Raw genomic sequence first — 19449 nt, 5'->3', positions numbered from 1 at the left:
TTCGCTCCCAAAGAGTTTGTCGGAGGCTGTGCTAATAGAGATCATATGTGGTGAGCGTTAATTGAATCTCTTAGAGTTTTTGTTTATTCCTTTGATAAATCTACGGTTGAGAAGTCTATCGGAAGGGTCCGGTAAAGGAGAATCACGTTGAAGAAGATTGTGAGCAAGGAGACGAGTTGTAGGCTTGTCGATCTTACAGAGCCAAGGTCTTGCAAAGGGTTGTAAGTGTTCCTAGTATCTGTGATCTCTGGATAATCTTTTGATAGTGATTTCCTGGGTTTGGCTGCCCCGGAGAGGTTTTACTTTTAGATCGGTTTCTAAAAGGTTTCCTCTTCGTAACCAAAATATCTGTGTCTGCCTCTTTATTGCTTTACATATTTTGGGTGATTGAATTGTTTATTGCTTCATACTATTAATTCCGCATAAATTGTGATAAACAAGTTTTTGGAGTCGGTATAGCGTTTTTCAATTGGTATCAGAGCGGGTTCACTCTATTTGGATTAAATTCTTGAGTGAGATCTGTTGACTCCTGTTTACTATGAATACTTCTCAAGGGGAATATGATCTTATAAACTCCTTCAACAATTTGTTGGAAAAATTCACTCTTTTGAGACATCAATACACAAATTGTTTGGGGGAGTTTCAAGATCTTAAACATGTGAATGAATCTATTGTTACTAAATTGTCTGAATCACATGCTTTAATTGATTCTTTAAAATCTGAAAATTTTGTTTTAGGTTCTAAAGTTGATTTGTTAGAGAATAAATTAAAAGAGTCAGAAACTCAATTGGAAAAATTCTCTAGCAATTCCCTTGAGAATATGTTACATACTCAGAATTCTGATTGTAATAAATCTGAGTTAAGTTTTGATTGTCATGTTGCTTTGTCTTCTAACAATGGTTATACTTCCGAGATAATATTTGTTAAATCAGAAAAAGTAGAAGACTCTGTGGTTAAAAGAAAAACAGCAGCTACCTCGACCTCACAAGGTAAGAAAGTTAAGAAAATTCATATTGAACCTTATGTATCTTACCCCAAATATAGAGTCGTCCATCCTCCTAGGAATCTACCTCCTAAAAGGTTTATCCCTACTTGTCATCATTGTGGAAAAGTTGGTCACATTCGACCCAATTGTTTTAAATTGAAACCTCATGTGCATAAAAATAAAAATTCTCTTTCTAGGAAAGATTATGAGGGTTTGGTAATGATGATGGGAGGTGTGTCTAGAGTAGACAAGTTTGAAAATGTTCACGTCTCTACACCTTTATTGAAGAAGGTTTGGGTTAGGAAGGATTATACCATTCACCCATTGAGGGGGAGTGGTAGTGATCTCACCTAAAGTTTGGTGAGTCAATAACATGCCTAGGATTGATTGTTTTGCTTATTTTTGAATATCCTAGAGCGTGTTATTTTTCTTTGCTTTGCATTTTTTTTGTTTTTGCTTTATTGTTTATGCACTGCATTGTTTTTGTTGTTACACTTTCTGTATGAAGAGTATATACATTATTGTTTTGAGATTCATGTTTTGAGGCATATTCATAAAGGATTTTTCAAGAAATTCATATATTATGATCTTTGAAAAGCTTATAGATGAGATGTTGTGTGCGGACCACCAAGATTTTTGTCTACTTGCTAATCAAATATTCAGGAATGTGTAATGTCTTGTGAAGACCTAGAAGTAGTTATTAAACCAAATCATTATTTTGTAGTGGGACCTATAAGATGTGATGAAAGTTTAATGCTAAAGGACATTCATGTCTTGCCTGTTGTAATCTCAATTCAAGCATGTTGTTTTGTTTTGCATTGCATTTTTCTTTGTTTTGCATTTGTTTTCTTTTGTGTGCATTTCTTTTGTGAAAAATTTCAAAAAGACAAAAATATGTTACTTTGATTGTTTCCTTTTCTTTCTTTTGTCTTATGCACCTAGATAGTCCATTAATTTCTCATGTTGCTTTTTATGGATTTAATTCATTACGTCTTGGAATGTTCTTAATATGCATGAAATGAAAATTTGTGTCAATGGACTTGTTTTTGTGGTTACCTAAAGCCTGAGCTTATGTGGTACATTTTGCCTATGCTTTATCTTTTGTGCACATTTAAGCTTAAATTGAGGCTTTGTTTCACTTTATTTATGAGGTCTGTTAGGTAACCATATGAGGTTTTTGACTAGTCATATTTTTCAAATTGACCATATGCTAGTTGAACCTAGGGCTTAAAAATTTCTGCTTTCTCTTTTGTGATAAGCACCAAAAGTTTAAGGACACTTTCTCAAAGAGAAAAATAAACAAAATAGTGAAACAAATAAAATCAAAAGATCATATTCAAAAAGGAATTTATTTCACTGTGTCAAACTTGTGCAAAATATTTTACAAAGAGAATTGTATAGGATGAGAGTGGCTAGGCCCTAGTATGATAAGGTTTGACTTTTGATTTGATATACTTGTCAAAACCTCATGGTAGTGAAACTTTCTCCTCATTTTATAAATTGAAAATTTTTCTCTTTGGATGGGTTACCCACACACCACACAAGCATAGGTTGAATGAAACATTTTCTTGGCTTGGGTTAAGTAATATGAGTTTCTAGCCATTTCTAGTCTCATGTATATTTTGCATATTTGGAGCATGTTTGGATATTCATTGTGCAATACATGAGTCATTGATGTGTTATCATGTGTGTTCATTTAACTTTTAAGAGGGAGAAACATGCTTTGCATTTCCAGTTTCCTGTTGTTAATTGAGTCATACATTGAGGGGGAGTTTTGCTGATGTTTCTTTATAATCACGCATTCTACGTCATTTTTTTATCATGAGTTTTATTTATGTCTTCTTGTTCCACATATGCCTTGATGTATTTTGTGAAGTGTTTCAGGAAACATGAAGACCTTTTGTCATTCTGTGACAAAAAGGGGGAGTAAATATGGGGAGATGATGGGATTGGCTCGACATTTTGGTTTTGTCACTGAATTGCCAAAGGGGGAGTTTGTTAGTTCTTGTGTTGGCTTAATTCAGTTCCAAAATGCAGATACTACTGTTCACGGCTCAAACACTGATATAGAATGCTCAGAATCCAATCTCCACCGTTCATAATGTAGATTCATGTGTTATGAACGTCCCTGCAAAATTTCAGCTCAATCGGACCACAAACGCCCATCGATCGGAGCTGTTGATGAAGACTGGACAGGCCGGGTCCGGACCGCAATTCCCCGGGTCCGGACCTCATTTCCAGAAACTAAAATCTTGCTCCGCAAAGCCGTGTCCGGACCGCCCATTAACATGTCCGGACACCCCGTAAGTTTTAGGCCCAAAAACGTGATTTTAAGTGGGTTAGGTCTAGGGTTTTGTCGGGGGTATATATACATCATTATAGAAGAGAGAAGCACGAATTTTCACCCCCAGAGAGTTCGTCGGAGGCTGTGCTAAGAGAGATCATATGTGGTGAGCATTAAAGTGAATCTCTTAGAGTTTTAATTATTTCTTTGATAAATCTATGGTTGAGAAGTCTATCGGAAGGATCCGGTAAAGGAGAATCACGTTGAAGAAGATTGTGAGCGCGGAGACGAGTTGTAGGCTTGTCGATCTTACAGAGTCAAGGTCTTGCAAAGGGTTGTAAGTGTTCCTAGTGTCTGTAATCTCTAGATAATCTTTTGATAGTGATTTCCTGGGTTTGGCTGCCCCAGAGAGGTTTTACTTTTAGAACATTTTCTAAAAGGTTTCCTCTTCGTAACCAAAATATCTGTGTCTGCCTTTTTATTGCTTTATATATTTTGGGTGATTGAATTGTTTATTGCTTCATAATATTAATTCCGCATAAATTGTGATAAACAAGTTTTTGGAGTCGGCATAGCGTTTTTTCACAATCCAATGCTATTTCGACAGCTTTCCAAGCAGAGTTGATGTTGAAATATTCATGCAACCTTGGATCAACAATACCTTTTATATTCCCTTTCTCAAGCTCGGAACTCAGCCATTGACTTATGTGAGTCATTTCTCGGGATCTTTCTATTGCATGCCGACTTGTGATTATTTCTAAAAGAACGACACCAAAGCTATAAATATCAGTTTTCTCTGTTAACTTGTTTGATATGTAGTACCTGCAAGTCAAAGCATGTTACTTTTTAATAATTGTATCAAAGTTATTCTTGACAAAGTTTGTAATTGCCTTGATTTTAAATATACATTAATGTTTGAGTTCTTTTTTCATTGTCTCATGGATCAAAATAAATATGTCACGTAAGGCCTAAATTCAATACATTTTATCTTATTTATCGACATATCATTTGTATTTCCTTTTCGTTTCGTAATGGGTCATATCTTTGTGGAATATAAATGTCACTCTTTTATTGGCAAAGAAAATGAATGTCAAAGATCATAAGTAAAATATTAATAGAAATACTCACTCGGGGTCTTGGTACCCAGGGGTGCCAACAACATTAGTTGACACATGGGTGCCATCATCATTGAGGAAAATTTTGGATAGGCTACAATCCGCTAATTTGGCACATAAATTTTCAGTTAACAAGATGTTTGTAAGCTTCACATCTCCGTGAATTATAGGTGGCTTACAACCATGGTGCAAATACTCCAATCCTACAAATTCATGACCACATCACTTGTAGAAAATGAGAGAAAAAAAAAATGATGTTAAAAAGAAAGAATTATGCAGATAAGCTCATTGCTAACCTTGTGCTGCATCCAACGCTATTCGTAGTCGATCTTTCCAATTTAAGATATTTGCCTTCTCACCTACATCCATTAATAAAATGCGTAAACCTTGATCTGTTTTGTTCTTCAAATAAATTAATGTTGATAAGTAGTACCGATCAATGTAATAAAAATTTTCTAATTCTATAATTAACTATAAAAAATTTCTTCTATAAGAAGTGTAAGATCGATTTAATAAGCTGAACACTAGAGTACTTTTTGCTTAATATTTCAATTACGCCCATACCTGAAAGGTGTGCTTTTAAGTCTCCGTAGGCCACGTACTCATAAATGAGCCCCATGTTAGTTCCTTCACAGCAGTACCCAACAAGGCTAGTTAAGTTTCTATGATGAAGCCCCATAAGAAGTTTAACTTGTAATTACAAATTATTACCTTGATTTTAATATACAAGTCTGATCATATATATTAATGATCATAAATATTTTATAAAAGGTACAATTACGTGCCTCTGATTGAAATTGTTGAAACCTTTGAACATATGAAGGAGAGAGTATTTTCATTGCTACTTGACGATCATCTAAGTTGCAGTGGTAAACTATTCCAATTTCGCCTTTACCAAGAATCCGCTCAAAGTTGTTGGTAATTTTTAAGAGCTCAGAATATGTAAATTGTCCTTGTATTGACTCCAATGTTGCATTTTGAATGTTGGATTTAGTATCTATCATTACAACTAGTAAAATCATCATGAGCATGATAAGTGTGTATCTAAGGAAATTTTTATTTTTTGTGAATTTGAATCTTATGATTAGAATTTCACCTTTAGTATCATCTTGATGTTTTCTCCTTCTAAGTCCCAACAAGGTAGTAGCAACAATTAATGAGAGGATATCAACAATCCACCAAGTGATGCAACTATTGGAACAACAAAATTGTTCTTCTTCTTTTTGCACGAACGAGATCCACATAGATTTGGATTGTCGCACACACTAATAATGATAGTGTTGATGGTGTACGTTAAAATAAGGCGTGCAATTAAAAGTCAAAATAAATTTTTGGTGTATCATTTGTAGTTGTACGTAATTGACCGATGCTTTAGGTTTATTTATTTATTTATTTATTTATTTTTATTTCTTCAGAGATTTGATAAATTTTTTATTTGATGAAATTTTTTATTTCTCATCTTGATGTTTTCACATGCATCGATCCACTCATTCAATTATATTCGAACCAGCACATATAGTGAAAAACACATATAAGTAATGTATGGAACAACGTACCATCTCCTTGGTAAGTTTCTGATTGACAGAGATATTTCACTGAATATATTTCAAGTGCATTGATGATAGGTGGATGTGTTGAATTCTCCGTTTTGAAGATTGAAACTTCATATTTGGCTGATCCATTTATGGCCGATGTGCTATTCAGAGTGGTTGTAGATAAGTACTGAGGAGAAATGGGTCCATCCCAGTACTTCCCGTTGAGGTTAATGTTGAATGATCTGGACTGGTTGGGGACGAATTCAGCAAAGTACATGTACACATAATATTCGGAAGAAGTCGCATTATCTGAGTCCCAGGTGAAGTTTAGAGGAGTGCTATCATTTACTGGTGTGGCGGCAGTACTCATGACAATAGATGGTGGTTCATAATCATTGTGACTTTGGGAGCCATTGATAAGCGGGGTACTTAAATTTGTCCACCCAACTTCGTTATAGGGATCTCAAATGCGATCATGAACATCATTTGGATACCTAAATAAGACAGGAGGAAATTGAGTTTATGTTCTACAGAAAGACTTTAAATTGGACTTTTAAACTGATTCAGCTAGCGGCTCACATCTCAACCTTCCTTTTTTTTTTTTTGACAAATAACTTAATTCACAGCGAGTATTGAAAATGAAAATAATTTCGTTGTTGTTAGTAATGCAAATGACTTAATATCATATACAATATTGACTCACCTGTATGATCGATTTGATCCAGCATCCCAGCGAGAAACAAGTGCCAATGGTCCAGATTTTGTCATATTGGATATATTTTTCAATGGCCTTAACTCTATTGCCGATATAAATGGTGTCCCGAGGCCCGTGTTTACGAGACAGACATGTATATAATTTAGAGACGGGACATGTATGAGCTCCTTGGTGACATTAATCGATGGGTTCTCCAATTTGATCGTGTCCCACATATTTGCTCCAAGAAGGTTGTCCTGATCAAGTATCTAGTGCCTGCTGTGACGTTTATGGTGTAACAGTTGCGGATTCCTTGAGGAAAGCTTCTGAGATTCCGTAAGTTTCGTTGATGGTTAGCTCTGATTTCACGTGATATTCTCTTGCTCAAACCTGTGTCTCTGAAGGTCGCGTCTGAAGTGTAATTAATTCCTGTTGTCGTCTCCGTAAAATTAGAATTCGCTTTTAACCCACAAGCTATGCTTATGAAGCCTGGGACCACAGATAAGAATTGAAGCAATAATAATCAAAATAAATGTGATATATTCAAAGATTAATAAGATGATGATGATGATGATATATATATATATACCTGATTTATCCTGGGCATGAACAGCAAGTATAAGACCCAAACCAGCGAGCAATGCAAAGAAGAAATGTTTGAACCTCATCCCCATCTAACCTTCCTCTTCTTAATTAATTTACTGGAACAAGGCCGCCAGCCGACGATATACAAAAATGAAATAACTAGATAGTCTATGCAGTTGCTTCAACCATATATATAAGATATTACAGTTGCTTCAACCAATCATGAATCATTCAACTAGCTTGGAACAATTTGTCTTTTTCATTTCTTGTTTCAATTTAACCGTTGTCCTTTTTTCTATCATGACCCCATCACTACAAGAAACTAGGTCTTTAGGGGCGACTCAAAGTCGCCCCTAAAGGTCCTAAAGTGGACGCTGTTGCCAACAGCGTCGACTTTTCGACCCTAAAGGTGTCGACGCTAATAGTCTAACCCTAATGATCAAATGTCTGATTATCAGGGTCCACTTAAAAGTCGACCCTAATGATCACTTTTAGCGTCCACTTTATCGCCCCTAAAAGTCGCAATGTTTTGACCCTAAAGATGATGTAAACGGAAGCAAAAGTCGACCCTAATAGTCAAGCATTAGCGTCCACTTTTAGTTAACCATTAGGGTCCACTTTGTCGACCCTAATGGTCCTTTAAAAAAAAAATAATAATAACTATCAGCGTCCAAACCAAAGTGGACGCTGATAGTTAACCATTAGGGTCGACTTTTGTCGACCCTAATGGTCCTAAAAAATTCTTAAGCAAATTAACTATCAGCGTCCACTTAGAGTCGACCCTAATGATCACTTTTAGCGTCCACTTTATCGACTCTAAAAGGCGCAATGTTTTGACCCTAAAGATGATGGAAGTAGTCGACGCTGATAGTCAACCATTAGCGTCCACTTTTGTGGACGCTAATGGTCCAAAATTTTTTTTAAAAAAATTGACTATCAGCGTCCAAATTAAAGTGGACGCTGATAGTTAACCATTAGGGTCCACAAAGTCGACCCTAATGGTCCTAAAAAATCAAAAAAAAAAAAAAAATCTGCGATCGATCGCACTCCAAGTGCGATCGATCGCAACATCAGTAAGTTTTCGATCTCAAAATGTAGAAAACCTACTGACGTTGCGATCGATCGCACTTCAAGTGCGATCGATCGCAACGTCAGTAGGTTTTCTACATTTTGAGATCGATCGCACAATCGTGTCGATTGTGCGATCGATCGCAGTACCAGTAGGTTTTCAACTAGGTTTTTTATATTTTGCGATCGATCACACTCCAAGTGCGATCGATCGCAAAACCAGGAAACAAATTCATATATTCGTGGAAGTTAGATTTATCTTGGCTGCCTTAGAATCCATTTTGGGCTCTATTTTATAATCATTATATGCTGGTTTAAGAGATCCATTAAACTGAAAAATGATGTGCATGGTTGGCGGTACGGATATCTTTTCCAACTTTCATCCTTGTTCAATTCGGTAGCTTACTTGAGAAAAGACAATAAAAAGAATATGGAGAGTTAATCATAGATTATGGTTATCTCATTCTGTTTAGGTAATACGTTTTTATTCCAATAACCTAAGCTAAGTGTTTTGGGTTAGGCAATTCTCCCACAGCTTCCCTGTATGCGTAAAAGAAATTGTAGCCGAATGAACTAACTTTCAGTTGCTTAGCATTTCCTCGGCCTAGGCAAAAATTAATAAATATGGATTTTGGCTGTGGAAAAATATGAAGATTGAGAGGAGAATATTAGCATTTCCTTGGCATTCAGTTTGCTGGAATTTTGACAGAATATTGATAGCTAGTGCAACCAAGTGCAGGATTTACTCATGAATTTAAGGCTGGAAATTTCGAAACTCTATAAATGTTCCCCTAAAAACATTTATAAAAAGGAAATCTTACCAAGCTTAAAATACATACACAAACATATTTAGGCTTTCATAACACTAACCTTTTTATAGGGATATCCAAGTTAGCAATATAATGGAGTGTAAAACTGATAAATTCCTGCACATTTTCAATCCATCAGGACAAGGAATTGATAAATATAGTATGCTAGAAAATGTTTTGTACAGAGTTTTAGTCTACCATACAACTCTATAACCTACACCCATAGCCATTCTCACTATCCATTATTACTATAGGCTCGCAGAAGAACAACTAATAAGATGCTTTACGAGCCACAAGACCATTCTCAGAAAATACATAATCGTAGTCATCAATAACTGCAAAGAGAAAAGAGACACTTAATAGTATAGTCATGTACATATGAAAAATTGTGAAGTAGACAACTGCATTTGGCCCTAATTTTGAGAACTATTGAAAACCAATCAGATAATGCTTATAAAGGTTAGACTTGAAACTCATTTATAATCCATAGAAAACATAATGCTTGATTGTCAAGGTTCATGACGAATATTCACATGAAAAATACATTTGAAAGCTAAGAACCAAAGTATATTTTTAGATCATGTTAAAACAAATGGAATAATCAAACAGATTTTGGGTTCCTAGCTCTTATAGCTAAACAATTACCTTTCGAAGGTCCCGCATGAATTCTAACAGCATTGGAGTGACCACCTAGCATTTGAGTGGAAAAAGTTGCATCAAAGACAATTTCAAGCGGATACATGGAAATGTTACTTCCATGCAATAAATCTAAGAAATAACAACTTGCTTACATATATCCTATGCTGCTGTGACCATAATAATATAAACAATACAATGGAACAAAATTAGCAAGCAAAATGAATCAGAGAAGAAAATCGGTACCTTTCTTGGAGCAGTAAGGGTCCCATCCACAATATCACAACATCAAAATTATGTAAGACACCACCATTATACCACTAAAACTTTAATAACTAGACAACTAACCATATCCACAATAGATGACCAAAACACATAAGACCCAACTTATTCTAAAGCCAGCGCACCATCCCAAATAAAAAAAAAAAAAAAAAAATTAAAAATTAAAAATGCATCTTCTCCACTGTCACACCACCAAAACAAGCTTTAGCCAAAAAGCTAAAAAAATTCAACACAATCACTCAAAAAACCATAGCCTCATGTATGTTTAGTGTACATAGTTTTTATTAGATGCATTCTCTTGCTAGCGGCAGCTGAAATTAGCTCACAGTACAATTACCAAATGGGAATTTCAAGAAATGGGCATTGTGCTGAAAAAAGAGGAGCAAATTCTCAAAGGGACTGATTGGGAAATCAAGACTCGAGTAATGCGTGCAGGGAAATTCAAGAAATCTGAAATAAATAGGGATCTGTGTTGTAGATCGGGGCTTCAAGATAGAATTCTATGTAAATAAAGCTGTTAATCAGTTTGATTTGAAGGAGTCTCTAATGTCTTTGTAGTTTGTTGTTTGTCTGTAGAAGGTGGTCTCAGTTTGTAACAGTAGTAAATTTGTGCGCAGTAGCAGTAGGTAGTTGTGTCTCATAGGCGGTAAGTTTGTTTTAGTAAAATGATGCTCATTCATCCAAAAACAAATTTCTACAAATGGGGTTTATACAAGAAAAAAGAGAACATGGCAGAGGACAAGAAAAGGCAGAAATTTGAAGATGAAAAATCTCATAGAACAAGAACCCAAAAACTTAAATACAAAAACAGAGAAAAATAAAAATAACAGAGAGTGAGAGAGAGACTTGATCACCAGAAGACTGATGAACGGCAGTGCGGCAGATATTGCCGGCCTTCTTACCGGGGCACACGGCATCAACAGAGACTCCAAATGCCTGCAACGCTTGAAAAGGAACCATCGCCTGCAATCAAAAATCACACTGCAAGACATTAATCACATACATCGATTCAAAGGTGCGCCGGAGAGAGAGCTGTCGGAGAGAGCTTAGTGCGCCGGAGTGAGAGAGAGAGAGAGAGAGAGAGATTGAGAGTGAGAGTGATGAGGGAGGTGAGTGAGAGGGAGAGAGAGGCAGAAATTTCAGAAATTTGAGGGATTTTGGTGTTTTTGAGGTTTGGGGGGAAAAAACACAGTGTCTGAAATTTTTGGTTCGAAAATTTCAAATTCTAAGCATAAATAAGCATTTATTCACACAATAAACTATGCATGCATAAGGAAACTTTCACTGGTTAGGTGAGCTGATCAGGGGTTCCATTTTCTTTTGTATTTCCTCAGTTTTCTCAGCAACCAAACAGAGAATTACAGAACCGGACAAAGCACAGCCTCAATAAACTTCAAAATAAGTGCCAGAATTTTCAGTATCAAAAATCCAGAAAAATTCACCTCAAAATACCGCAAATATAATTTCACCACAAAACATCTCCAATAAGATGTAGTTCAAATGGCACCCAAAATAAAATCCCATATCAAGAAACACACAAAATCAAATCAAGAAATTATCCCAAAATCAAAACAACACCCACCATTAGCGTTGACCCAATAATCCTCAAATTCCACATACTAGGGGCTTCTACAAAAAACAAATAGGGGCGGGTTTCTACAATTTTTCATCCCCAAATCCAAAATTAGCAAAATACTCTCAAATCATCCATAGGTATGCCAACATGAAGCGTAAATTTCAGAAATATGCACCAAGATTCGAAATTAAACCAAAGCATGAGAAAACAGGGTTCCGACGAGAGAGAATTTCGGACAGTTACGAAAAGAGAGAAGACGAAGAGGAAGAAAATTTACCTGAAGCTCTTCTTTCTTCCTTGCTAAAATATATTTTCTCCAAAAATCTTTGAACATACTTGAATTAAGCTCTTCCTTAATTACTTAATTTCATACTAAACCATAAGTTATAACTCTATACAAAAGTTACATGTCTTTACTATATACAACAGTTACATACAAAAATTTTCAAGTTTGCTATTCACATGTACAAATTTTTTTTAACAAAAAAAAAAAAAAAAGGAAAACTTCACTTAAACCCTTTAAACTTTCGATTCATTATATTGCTTTTACAATTTCTCTTTAGAAGTTCAAAAACTCTTAATTTAATGAATTAAACTTTTAAAAATTTGCAATCTCACCATTTCCATTAGTGTTTGAGGTTAAATTAGATGGTTAATGATGAAATGACCATTATACCCCTGTAAACTTTATGTAATTACAAAACTCTCTTAGATTACAATTAAAGTTTTTTTTTTAATTTATTTATTTTTATTTTTTAAATTAAAATAAAATGGTATTTTGGGAATTCCTCACCCCCTCTATTAAGATCTGACAAAAAATCTTAACAAAGGACTGAGATGGTGAATTTTTTAAAGTTTGATACAATAATTGAGAGTTTGTGACCTTTTTGGGTGAGGGGGGACGAGATTGAAAAAGCAATGAAGAATTTGGCATCGCCTTAGAATTATGTTTGACGACGATGTTTCATGGAATAAAGTTCATCTATTATATTTTTCGTAATAAAATATTTAGCAATTTATTCCTCAATCTTAACAATCTTTAGCAATTTCTTGAGAAAGCTAAAAATATCATCATTGCTGGAACCAATTATCATTGCTGGTACCATAGTAAAGAAAATTATATTTTTATAAGGACCTTAAATTTTTTTTTTTTTTTTTCAGGGTTGCCAAGAACCCTACTAAGCTAAGGGTATGTTTGCCCCTGGTTGTCTATAGGATTGAGGTAGCCGCTACCCATCTGTTCCACTGATAGTAGTCGCGTGGTCACTTTTTTATTTTTTTTTTATGGGAAAAACTCCACTTAATTCCCTGAATTTTCAACATTTTTGCAATAATTCCCTAGAATTTAAAGCTCTCAATTTAGTGTATCTGGCTTAAAAAAATTTGCAATGTGACCCCTATCACTAGGGTTTTGAGTTAATCAGAGAGTATAGTGAAATGACCATTATACCCCTGAATTCAAAAAATATTTAATTTTTTATATAATTAAAAATTCTATGAAAAACATGTAAAGCGGTGGGTGCCCGATAACAAATTTTTTTCTCTTAATTTTTTTTTTAATTATTTTTAAACAGGGCTATTCTGGGTATTTTTAGTGCTTGTTTCTTTGAAAACACAAAATATTTTTTATAAAGTTGACCAAACAATTTTCTTATGTTAACCCCATATGAAACACTTTTTCAAATGTTGATCATACTAAAAAACACTTTTCAAAACACGTGACTAAAAAAATTGAGATAAATTGTTTTTATACTAAAAAATAAAATTTAAACTCTGGATGAAGGGATCGAGCAAAATTGTCAAAGAAAAATTTAGTTATTTCATATGTTTTGCCATCAATTAAGTTAAACGGCTAATTTGGATGGAGGGATCGAGCAAACTGACATCTAAACTTTTAAAATAAGTTTGAGTTGCACTGAACTAAAGTTTTAAGGAGGTAAGTAATATATGAATGGTAAATTTAGTACATATATATTACAAACAAAATAGTCCATTAGAACCATCATGGATGGTTCATTTGAAGTACATTATGCACTAACAAAAAAAGTACAGGAAGTGAAAAATGTTCAAGGAGTGAGTTAAGTACTCAAATTCATGTTGATAATTTCAATAAAATCAATTGTTTCGTCCTTATGGCCCTCCAGCTTCCTGCGAGCCAATTCAAGTGACAAACACTCATTTAGTATGTCCACTACTTGAATCATAGTTGGCCTTTTTGTAGATGTTGGAGATAAACAATCCAATGCTATTTCGACAGCTTTCCAAGCAGAGTTGATGTTGAAATATTCATGCAACCTTGGATCAACAATACCTTTTATATTACCTTTCTCAAGCTCGGAACTCAGCCATTGACTTATGTGAGTCCTTTCTCGAGATCTTTCTATTGCATGCCGACTTGTGATTATTTCTAAAAGAACAACACCAAAGCTATAAATATCAGTTTTCTCCGTTAACTTGTTTGATATGTAGTACCTGCAAGTCAAAACATGTTACTTTTTAATAATTGTATCGAAGTTATTCTTGACAAAGCTTGTAATTTCCTTGATTTTAAATATATTAATGTTTGAGTTCGTTTTTAATTGTCTCATGGATCAAAATAAACATGTCACGTAAGGCCTAAATTCAATACATTTAATCTTATTTATCGACATATCATTTGTATTTCCTTTTCGTTTCGTAATGGGTCACATCTTTGTGGAATATAAATGTCACTCTTTTATTGGCATAGAAAATGAATGTCAAAGATCTTAAGTAAAATAATAATAGAAATACTCACTCGGGGTCTTGGTACCCAGGGTTGCCAACAACATTAGTTGACACATGGGTGCCATGATCATTGAGGAAAATTTTGGATAGGCTACAATCCGCTAATTTGGCACATAAATTTTCAGTTAACAAGATGTTTGTAGGCTTCACATCTCCGTGAATTATAGGTGGCTTACAACCATGGTGCAAATACTCCAATCCTACAAATTCATGACCACATCACTTGTAGAAAACGAGGGAAAAAAAAATGACGTTCAAAAGAAAGAATTATACAAATAAGCTCATTGCTAACCTTGTGCTGCATCTAACGCTATTCGGAGTCTATCTTCCCAATTTAAGATATTTGCCTTCTCACCTACATCCATTAATAAAATGCGTAAACCTTGATCTGTTTTGTTATTCAAATAAATTAATGTTGATTACATATATAGTACTGATCAATGTAATAAAATTTTTCTAATTCTATAATTAACTATAAAAAATTTCTTCTATAAGAAGGGTAAGATTTAATAAGCTTAACACTAGAGTACTTTTTGCTTAATATTTCAATTACGCCCATATATACCTGAAAGGTGTGCTTTTAAGTCTCCATAGGCCATGTACTCATAAATGAGTCCCATGTTAGTTCCTTCATAGCAGTACCCAACAAGGCTAGTTAAGTTTCTATGATGAAGCCCCATAAGAAGTTTAACCTGTAATTACAAATTATTACCTTGATTTTAATATACAAGTCCGATCATATATATTAATGATCATAAATATTTTATAAGAGTTACAATTACGTGCCTCTGATTGAAATTGCTGAAACCCTTGAACATATGAAGGAGAGAGTATCTTCACTGCTACTTGACGATGATCTAAGTTGCCGTGGTAAACTATTCCCACTCCGCCTTTACCAAGAATCCGCTCAAAGTTGTTGGTAATTTTTAAGAGCTCAGAATATGTAAATTGTCCTTGTATTGACTCCAATGTTGCATTTTGAATGTTGGATTTAGTATCTATCATTACAACTAGTAAAATCATCATGAGCATGGTAAGTGTGTATCTAAAGATTTTTTTGTGTGTGTGTGTGTGAATTTGAATCTTATGATTAGAATTTTACCTTTAGTCTCATCTTGATGTTTTCTCCTTCTATGTCCCAACAAGGTAGCAGCAACAATTAATGAGACGATCAACAATCCACCAAGTGATGCAACTATTGGAACAACAAAATTGTTCTTCTTCTTTTTGCACGAACGAGATCCACTTAGATTTGGATTGTCACACACACTAATAATGATAGTGTTGACGGTGTTAAAATAAGGCATGCAATTAAAAGTCAAAATAAATTTTTGGGGTTTCATTAGTAGTTGTGCGTAATTAACCGATGCTTTAGGTTTTCTTTTCTTTCTTTTTTTTTTATTAAATTTTTTTTAATTTTTTTTATTTCTTCAGATATTTGATAAATTTTTTATTTGATGAAATTTGGAGTGAATAAAAATCATATGGGAAACTATACATTTACCCATTCTAACTACTACTCCCAATCTAACATTAGAGTTACATTTTGTTTTTGTTTTTGTTTTCTAATTATTTTGGAAGCTGAACCGACATCACAACCCAATGGGGGATATCGAAGAGAATTAAAAACTTAAAAGAGAAATGCTAGATACTATAATTTATGCAACAAGTATACCACAATGCAGATGTGGCTCGACCAATCCTTTGATTTTTTTTCTAATAAAAAAATAATGATTAGTTTAAGGGTTGGTTGAGACTGTCACGTCAGTGTTGTGAGATATTTGTTGAATAAAATTAAATATAGTATCTAGTCTTGTCCAAATGAAGATATTGGGGAACATTGCAAATATGGTATTGGTAGTTTTTTTTTTTTTTAGGTATTGGTAGTTAGAGGGGATTGGGGGAGAAAATGCAATTTTCCTAAAATTATAATAGTAAGGGATATGTTGTATTTGACAAAAATCATACCTTAATGATAATGAACCATTCTCTGATCTTGCAATTAGATCAGTTGGAACTACACCGGACAACTGGTTTCGTTCTAAGTTTCTGCATGCAAATATAGAAAGGATATTTTTTTTCAACCAAGAATTTTGTAGCATGTGTCTTAAAATAAAATGTAACTTACAAGACCCTTAAGTATTGTAATTGAGATAGGAAATCGCACGGGTCCAGTTAAGCTGTTGTTAGATAGATCCCTGAAATAAGCGAATCACTTATATTTAATGTTGGGTTTTTGGCAATCATCATCATGTTTCTAAATTAATTATCTGATCATGTAAATTGTTGATACTTACAAATACTGTAACATTACGAGATTTGATATGTTGGTAGATATCTCTCCAACCAATCCACTTGAGGACAAGGTCCTGAGGAATTGAAGTTGTACAATAAGTTAAATTAAGAGTACTCAAGTTAAGTTGGAAAGTCATAAAGCTTATACGAAGGCATATATAGACTTACAAGGATGTGATTCTAGGAGGAGTATGATCACTATCGTAGCTACAATTCAGACCTTCCCACGGGTATCCTTTAGGGGCACACGGATCTCCTTGCCAAATTCTCTTTATTCCATACGTTGACTTGATTTTTGCAATGGCATCAACTAAAATTTCACATGCATCAATCCACTCATTCAAATATATTCGAACCAGGACATATAGTGAAAAACATATATATAAGTAATGTATGGAACAACGTACCATCTCCTCGGTAAGTTTCTGATTTAAAGAGATATTTCACCGAATATATTTCAATTGCATTGATGATAGGTGGAAGTGTTGAATTTTTCGTTTTGAAGAATGAAACTTCATATTTGGCTAATCCATTTTTGGCCCGTGTGCTATTCTGAGTGGTTGTCGATAAGTTCTGAGGAGAAATGGGTCCACCCCAATACTTCCCGTTGAGGGTAATGCTGAATGATCTGTACTGGTTGCGTTGGAGCTTTTCCACTTCAGTAAAATGCATGTACACATAATATTCAGTAGAATTATCTGAGTCCCAGGTGAAATTTAAAGGAGTGTTATCATCTGCCGGTTTGGCGGCAATACTCATGACAGTAGATGGTGGTTGATAATCATTGTGACTTTGGGAGTCAACAGTGGTAGAATTGGTACTTAAAGTTTTCCAGCTAGAGTTGTTATAGGGTACCCAAAAGCGATCATGAACATCGTCTGGATACCTAAATAAGACAGGAGGAAATTGAGTTTATGTTCTACAGAAAGACTTTAAATTGGACCTTTAAACTGACTCAGCTAGGCGGCTCACAGCTCAACCTTTTTTTTTTTTTTTTTTTTTTTTCCTTTTTTGATGAATAACTTAATTCACAGCGAGTATTGAAAATGAAAATAATTTTATTGTTTTTAGTAATGCAAATGACTTAATATCATATACAATATTGACTCACCTGTATGATTGATTTGATCCAGCATCCCAGCGAGAAACAAGTGCCAATGATCCAGATTTTGTCTTATAGGATGTATTTTTCAATGGTCTTAACTCTATTGCTGATATAAATGGTGTCCCGAGGCCCGTGTTTACGAGACAGACATGTATATAATTTAGAGACGGGACATGTATGAGCTCCTTGGTGACATTAATCGATGAGTTCTCCAATTTGATCGTGTCCCACATATTTGCTCCAAGATATAGATCAAATTGTGGTAAATTACCATTTTCATCATAATTCCCATGTAAGAAGGTTGTCCTGATCAAGTATCTAGTGCCTGCTACGACGTTCATGGTGTAGCAGTTGCGGATTCCTTGAGGAAAGCTTCTGAGATTCCGTAAGGATCGTTGATGGTAACCTTTGATTCCATCTGATATTTTCTTCCTCTTACCTGTGTCTATGAAGGTCGCGTCTGAAGTGTAATTAATTCTTGTTGTCTTCTCCGTAAAGCTATTATTCCTTGCTAACCCACAAGCTATGCTTATGAAGCCTGGGACCGCAGATAAGAAGGAATAATAATCGAAACAAATGTGATATATTCAAAGATTATAATCTTTGAACAGCAAGTATAAGATGATGATGATGATGATGATATATATATATATATATATATATATATACATACCTGATTTATCCTGAGCATGAACAGCAAGTACAAGACCCAAACCAGCGAGCAATGCAAAGAAGAAATGTTTGAACCTCATCCCCATCTAACCTTCCTCTTCTTAATTAATTTACTGGAACAAGACCGCCAGCCGGCGATATACAAAAAAGAAATAACTATATGGTTTATACAGTTGCTTCAACCATATATACCTATCTTAGATATTACAGTTGCTTCAACCAATCATGAATCATTCAACTTGCAATGATTTGTCTTTTTCATTTCTTGTTAATTTCAATTTGACCGTTGTCATTTTTTCTATCATGACCCCATGGTACTATGACCTGTCCTACTAACCTATGTGAGCCCCAGATAGGAAATTATAAATGTATCTAATGTACAAACAAATAGGATTGTCTTCATTAAAATGGAGAAGATTCATTTTATAGTTAAGACTTTATTACATTGCATTTAACAAAATGTATTAATTGTGTCACTTAATTCATTTAACAAATAATAATTTACATTCATAATTTTGCTGGGGGGGGGGTTGGGAAAATTAGTTTTAGAAACTAGATAAATTTTATTTATATATGAATAATACCCTAAAAATATTATTCACCGTTAATTAACTCCTGTATAAGAGTTTATTATATAACCCAATTTTGTACCTAATACGAATCTAATGCGGAATTCAATGGGCAGCACATATAGATTCTTAATTTTATTTTCTTTCGTTTTGTACGTATGTTGAGATGATCAAAAAAAAATAAGGGTTATGATCTTAAGAACTCTTCCCTCCCTAGAGTTATCTTAAAAGAATTACAAGATCTCGACCCTGATATTCTATATTTATGATGGTTTAATTTGTTGTACTCATCAATTAATATGTTAAGCCTTATTAACACAGCAAGAAAAAACAAATATCTTCATTAATTGTATGGGCTTTGGTTTTTAATTTTTGACTCAATAATCTTTCACGAATCAAATATTGTAATGGGTCCGAATATATGATCACTGGAAGAAAATTAATCGCCAAATCCCATTCAAATGTTCTTTTTT

At 34.2% G+C, this 19449-nt stretch overlaps 2 pseudogenes; both read right to left on the bottom strand.

Moving 5' to 3' along the window:
- LOC132187828 (LRR receptor-like serine/threonine-protein kinase IOS1) overlaps nt 1-7287 on the bottom strand; it is a 15208-nt pseudogene extending 7921 nt beyond the window's left edge.
- A 6230-nt stretch (nt 7288-13517) lies between these two features.
- On the bottom strand, nt 13518-18493 carry LOC132187827 (LRR receptor-like serine/threonine-protein kinase IOS1; annotated as a pseudogene).
- Between the last annotated feature and the right edge of the window lie 956 nt (nt 18494-19449).

The sequence above is a fragment of the Corylus avellana genome, chromosome ca7, assembly GCF_901000735.1.
Source record: "Corylus avellana chromosome ca7, CavTom2PMs-1.0".
NCBI lineage: Eukaryota > Viridiplantae > Streptophyta > Magnoliopsida > Fagales > Betulaceae > Corylus > Corylus avellana.
Note: the sequence above shows the minus strand (reverse complement) of the source record. Positions and strands in the feature narration are given on the sequence as shown.